At 49.4% G+C, this 6,977-nt stretch overlaps 1 pseudogene; it reads right to left on the bottom strand.

The window, feature by feature from the left end:
* Nucleotides 1-1,322: 1,322 nt before the first annotated feature.
* Nucleotides 1,323-2,796, bottom strand: LOC122899045 (annotated as a pseudogene).
* Nucleotides 2,797-6,977: the final 4,181 nt, after the last annotated feature.

The raw sequence follows: 6,977 nt of genomic DNA, 5'->3' as shown, positions 1-6,977 counted from the left end.
TGCTGTGTCACAGTGTCTTCCTGTTAAACCACATGGTTTAAAAGATGAGTGCGATGTGAACCATTTCTTGATCAGACAATATCGCTCTGATGGTGGCTGACATCATACGCAGCATTTGTTTCCCATGGACATGCCAGTGTCGCTCAGCATTCAGCGAGCACTTTCTGAGCAAGTACATTAGGGACATGGACTTTCGTCAGATGGGGCTGGTTATCAAGAAAGGCGTCCTATCTGCTACACTGGGAGCCCATACTCTGTGACATTGTGCTAAAGCCTCCTACAAACACTATTCCTTTTAATCCTTACAAAATGCTGCCACCACGAGATAGCACTATTATTAACCCTTCCCCTTTTTAAATAAAAGAGGAGAATGGGACAGAGAGATAGGGGGAACTCCCCCGAGGTCATGTGATGCCAATAAGTAGATTCTCTGCCAAGGTTCTGTGGATGGGGGTGGCAGTTGTGAGAAAAGAGATGTTACTTACATGGAAGAGATGTTACTTACATGGATTTGAAAAAGCAAACTGACGCCCGGAGCTGAAGCTTCATCGAGAACCACCTAACAGATCATGATGCCCAGACTTCACAAAGGTATTATCAGAAAGAAAACCAGACAGCGACTTCTCATATGAATATATGTAAGAGATGCTGAAATCCTTTATTTTTATTTTTTAAAGATTTTATTTATGTTTTTGTCAGAGACAGAGCACAAGCAGGCAGAGAGATAGGCAGAGGGAGAAGCAGGCTCCCTGCTGGGCAGAGAGTCCAATGTGGGACTTGATCCCAGGATCCTGGGATCATGACCTGAGCTGAAGGGAGACCCTTAACCGACTGAGCCACCCAGGTGTCCCGAGATGCCAAAATCCTAAACAAAATACTAAGCTATTGAGTCTTGCACTGTATTGAGAAGGAATACACAGCATTCTGGGAATGCAAGGGTAGTTTGGAATTAAGAATCTATTAATATAATGTATTAAAAGATGAATAAAAAATTATGATTATCTGCATATATTCTGAAAATATATTTAATAGTATTTAATATCTGATACTGATTATATTTTTGGAAACATTATTTTTTTGGGGGGGATGGGCACAGCCAGCTGAGGCTTTATTTGGGACAAGACACTCGAACTGGCTTATAGTTGGAGCATGGACAAGACGGGGTACCCAGGGCAGTAGACTCCCCCTAAGGGCAGGCTGAGGACTGGGGCTGAGTCTTAGGTGGGTCTCCTGTTCCCGACGCTCCCCTGCACAGATCTTTCCCCCAAAGGCTCTAGGGCAGCCACGAGAGTGGGGAGGCTGGGCGGGACCACGGTGGTTGTTCACTTGGGCAGGACATCAGATGACTCGGACACCAGCTTCCCGTCACGGTGTCGATCTTCTTCACTACCACAGCTTTGGAGGAGCTGCTACCACTGAAGGACTCAGCGGGGCCAAAGCTGGCCTGGAAGGAGCCCAGGCTATAGTTGAGGCTAGGGCTTGGGAGGCCCCCATGGGCCGAGCTCGGGCCCCTCGAGTAGCTGCTGGAGGTCTTAGTATGGATCCTCGTGCCGGATCCATCCAGTCTGGATCATCCCAGACTCGAGCCGGCTCTGCTTGCCCTCCAGCCTCTTGCGGTAGGTGGTGATCTTAATGTTCAGAGCCAACTCGACATTCATGAGCTCCGGGCACTTGCACAGATGCCTGGCCATGTCCTGCTTGGCTTGCAGCAGGGTGGCCTCCAGCTCGGCCACCTTGGCATTGGCGTCCTTAATGGCCAGCTCCCCGCGCTGCTCAGCACCGGCGCTGCCCACCTCCAGGGCAGCCCTTGGTTTTGGAGGGCCTCGATCTCAGCCTGGAGTCGGCTGATGCTCCAGTTCAGCTCAGAAATCTCTGTCTTCGTGCGACGGAGGACATCCCCGTGCTTCCCAAGCAATGTCTGCAGCTCCTCATGCTTGATCTGGTACAGTCTCAGCCTCAGGCCGGCTACGGTTGGCGAAGTCCTTGTACTGGGCCTTGACCTTGGCGATGGTGCCATCCAGGCCCAGGGAGCAGCTGTTGTCCATGGATAGGACCACAGCCATGTCCGAGATCTGGGATTGCAGCTCACAGATCTCTTCACGCGTCTCCCTGAGGAAGCGGATGTCGTCGGTCAGGCCTTCCAGGCAGGACTTGAGTTCTACCTTGTTCGTGTAAGCTTCGTCCACATCCTTCTTGAGGAGGACAAATTCATTCTCCACGTCTGCGCGCTCTTTGAGCTCCTCCTCGTACTGACTCCTGAAGTCCTCCTCCGCCGCCGGTTTCAGCTTCTCCGGCCCAGGGTGTCCGCGGCCGCCGGAGGTTGCTGATGCAGCAATCCAGCGTGTCTGGGTTGCTCCGCGCAGTCTTCTGCTGCTGCAGGAGGCCGCTTGGTCTCCCGAATTTTGTTCTGCTGCTCCAGGTGCCTCGCCGTGTTGGGGAAGGAGGGGCATTTGTTGTTGAGGGTCTTGACCTGCTCCTTCTCCTGGGTGCGCACAGGATGTTGGATGTTGGATGTTGGGATCCGCTTCCAGCTTAAGGAGGCTCAGCAGACTCTGGTTCACTGAGACGACCGTGATGCCCCCCATACCCCCGCCCCGCCGCCGTAGCCCCTGACCACACTCATGCTGCTGTTCAGGCCCCCCCGGAAGCTGCCGCCCACCTGGGAGAAGGCGGACGAGCGGATGCGGGAGCCAGGCCCGCTGGTGCAGGAGCAGCCGCTGCAGGCCCCGGGCCGGCGGTGGACATCTTGTAGGACTTCTAGGTCACCCCGATGGACATGGTGGAGGCCAGAGTGGAGGCTGGAGTGGAGGCGAGTAGGCTGAACCTGACAGAGGTTCTATAAGGAGCCGAGAAGCTGCTTCTAGTCCAAACACTATTACCAGCCCCTCAGTAAGCTAGGAGTCGAGAGGGCACTCCGCTAAGAGGGTACAGGACGTCTACCCGAAGCTGTCAGCCAATATCTCACCGCCCGCTAATGAAGTGCAAGAGGCCTTCCCCTGAAAGGAAGGTAGAAGACGGGAACCAGCGCTGTGCTGGAAACTGTAAGTCTCGATTGGAAAAGACACACAGAAAAAGACAAGAACATCATATGGGAGTTTAAGAAAGGAGAAGATGGAAGTGGCATTCTTTGCAGGTATTATACCTTCACTTTTTTAAAAGATTGTGTTTATTTCAGAGAGCGGGAGCACAAGCATGCGCAGGGAGAGGGGCAGAGGGAGACGCAGACACTCTGCTGAGCAGGGAGACCAACATGGGGCTCCGTCGCAGGATCCTGGGATCGTGACCTGAGATGAAGGCAGACGTTTAATGGACTGAGCCACCAGGCGCCCTAGTATTAGACCTTCTCACCAAGAGTCAACGGACTGACTTCTGGAGCTCAAAAGAGAATCCAGTAAGCCTGTGCTTCTTAAACATACAACACACAATCTGATGTAATAGGTAAAGAACAGAGTTGGGTAGTTCTCAGAAAAGGGGATATAAATGGCTCTTAAACATACGGAAAGAGATTGAGCCTCACTCGTAATCAGAGAAATCACATGAAAACCTCACTGAGACGTTGCTTTTCACCTATCAGACTGGCAAAGACTGAGAAGTTTAAAACCACCCTGTGATGGGGCGAGAGACTCTCTTGTTCTTGCTGTTGGGATGTAGACTGATGCAGCCTTGACGAAAAACAAGCTAGCCTCACCCACCCATGTTCCAGATGTCCGTACCCCTCGACTCCTCAATCCATCCCATATTTGGAATTGATCCTACAGAGAGACTCTGGGTGGGTCGGTGAAATGATAGGTTTACAAAGTTGCTTACTGCTGCATTTTTTGAAAGTAGTAAAAGATCACAACATTTCAAGTGCCAATCAGCAGGGGATTAGTTAACTATGTCATGGCATCCATACTATGATGGAGAGCTTAGTCAAAGAGGAGGGTACTTGGCATAGTTACTAACATGGGGGTCATCTCCAAGTACATGTGAAGATAATGAAAGCAAGGCACAGAGCATCGTTACAACATGACAAGGAGAACACGGAATGTTTGTTTGCACCTGTACAAAAGGCCTCCAAAGCCTGGCTGATGAGCCCATGCTATTTCCAGGGGTGAGGATGTAGGTGCGAGACTTTGTACAACGTCCAGCCTTTGGGCCACATGAATGTAACAATATTTTAAACTTAAATAAAAAGATGATTATATGAAAACAAACATCTTTTTGATGAACCATCATACTCATTAACGAGGTAAAGGACGAATTGGAATAAGATCCTATTCACAACAGTCACAAGCATGAAATAAAATCTTTTTTTTTTTTTTTTAAGAGCTTATTTATTTATTTGACAGAAACAGATCACAAGTAGGCAGAGAGGCAGGCAGAGAGAGAGAGGAGGAAGCAGGCTTGCTGCCAAGCAAAGAGCCTGATGCGGGACTTGATCCCAGGACTCTGAGATCATGACCTGAGCCAAAGGCAGAGGCTTAACCCACTGCGCCACCCAGGCTCCCACGAAATAAAATCTTTAACAAGAAGTGCACAGAACTCGAAATGACAAAATATGTAATGGTGGCTCTCTGGGTGACAATACTGATCAAAATCCTCAACACGGACCCAACAGTTTCACTTCTACGGGTTTATGCCGAGGAAATGGTCCCAGATGAAAACGAGGGTTAACTGGTGAGAATGTCTGGCCCAACCCAGCTTGTAAAGTAGCACAGTGGGAATAAGCTGCGCCGGTAATGTTGGGAGTGAATCATGGATTGAGTAAATTACACTAGATACATGCAGTGGACACAAAGTCTGGGCCTTGGCAGAGTCCCTAGGCAGTCTGCTCCTCTCTGTCTTCTGGGCTTCACGCCTCGCCCACGCAGTCACCCTCTCCTCCCCAGCTTAGACAGAGTCCCAGGAGGTAGGGCTTCCTGAGCGAATGGCGGCGCACTTCACAACAGCACTGTTGAGTGTGGGAGAGTCAGCTCCTGATGGGGGTGACCCTCGACCTGTTGGAAATCAGGCAGATACACCCCCATCGTGCTTCTCCCCTTGGGGAACTGTGTGGCCATCAGGTTCCTCCTTGCACCCCTTCTGGGGGAGGCTCTCGATGCCAGGGGAACGCGTCTGTGGCACGACCTGTGTGTCTCTCTGGAGCTTGTCCTGAAATCGCTGCTGGCGTGCTGACTCCTCACAGAGCACTGCTTTGTGTTTTTGCTTGGATTTTTTTCTTTCTTTTCCTCACCATCTAGGCTCTTGGCCTGCACCTCCCAAATACAGTCTCAGCCCTTCAATTCTTGCCTGAGGCTGTCTATTCTGGAAGATGTATGTGAAGACATTAGACACTAAGCCATTATTTAAAACGAGGTTGAAGACTCTATTGTTTATATGTATTTTTCGTCTTCTCTGTATTATGATAGGTTTTGACATCTTAAGAACATTCTGGCTGGGGAGAGACTACCCCTCCCTGGGCTAGCAAATTCTTAGAGACTGGCAGACGACTCAGCAGGAGAATCCCCTTCTCGCGCAAACTAAGTGCTCCAGAGCCTCTTCTCTCTGTCCCGCCTCTTCTCTCTGTCCCGCAGACCCCGGGAGGCACCACTCCCTGCTGTTGTCCCAGGGCTAGCTACAGACACCAGAGACAACCCTGGAGCCCAGAGCGGACAACATGATTCAAACCAGCTCATCTAAGCTGCTTGTCCTGTCCTGTCTTCCCTTTCCCAAGGAGAATCTGCGTGCCATGCTGTGCCTCCTGATTCTAGGACCCGGTAGCGTATTAAACTTGGCTTTCCTGAGCCTCTCCTGTGTCCTCTTGTGACTACACTTGACGGACCATTACCCAAGAGAACACTAAGCAAAGACTATTTTATGACACACAAAAACATTCACAAAAACAGCGCGTTTATAAAACAATATGTTTCCATTCTTGTAAATAAACAAACATACAAGAAAACATTTGGAAGAAAATATCAACATATTGATGGTAGCTAACGTTGGAGGTAAGATCGTGGGGATGTTTTTCTTTTTGTACTGTTACTTCTGAATGGTCTACATTTATTTAAAAATTTGTACCTGTTATCTATTGCTGCATTAAAAATGACCCCCAGACTTAGTGGCTTCAAGCAGCTCCGTGGTGTGCTTGCTTCGGCAGCACATATACAAACAGCTCCGTGGTGACCATTCTGCGGCTCAGCAGTTGAGGCCGTGCTCGGCTGGGTAGTTCTGCGCCTACCAGGTCTGGCTGTTGGTATTGGTCTGCTGGGCCTCTCCCTTCAAGCAGGCTGCCAGCTGGGGCTTTTTTACATGACAGTGGCCTTCTAAGAGGGCAGATCTAGAAGCCAGAGGCCTCTTAAGGCCCAAGCTCTGTGCTCACCCAACGCCTCTTTCTCCCCAGTCTATTGCTCAAAGTAAGTCACAAGGCCTGCGCAGACCCGAGGGTAGGGGACCAGGCCCTCCTCTGGCTGGGAGAAGTGGTGAAGGGCCAGGGCGAGGAGGCTAGTAGACAGGGATGGAGGGCATGATCGGAACCTCCTTGTAGACATGGACAAACATGCAACCCTGGCATTCCAAAAACGTTTTCAAAGTTTCTTCTAGTCCACGTACCTGTTTTGAGACAATGAACACAAGTAACACTTCCGTATCAATCATTTTGGGCAGGACTCAAGATTCTAATGGGACTTGAAAGGCAAATTTTAAAAAGTATTAAGTGAGTCCTAGGGTAGAGATTATATACATACACACACACACACACACACACACACATATATATATATATATTTTTTTTTTTTTTCCAAAATCGATCGGCTCTTCCTTCTCCCTTAGTTTGAATTACTGAGATTTATAGCATACGTATCAGGGAAAGAAAACTTCTTTAATTTAGTTCCTGGCTGCCAGACAGATTGTCAGATTTGTGCTAGTGATTAAAAAATGGATTTCTCACAATTCTGCAATTAAAACCCTACCCACTTTCCATTCCTGATTATGTGATAGGAGAGGAGACCTCTCTG

This window comes from Neovison vison, chromosome 2, assembly GCF_020171115.1.
Source record: "Neovison vison isolate M4711 chromosome 2, ASM_NN_V1, whole genome shotgun sequence".
Classification (NCBI taxonomy): Eukaryota; Metazoa; Chordata; class Mammalia; order Carnivora; family Mustelidae; genus Neogale; species Neogale vison.
Note: the sequence above shows the minus strand (reverse complement) of the source record. Positions and strands in the feature narration are given on the sequence as shown.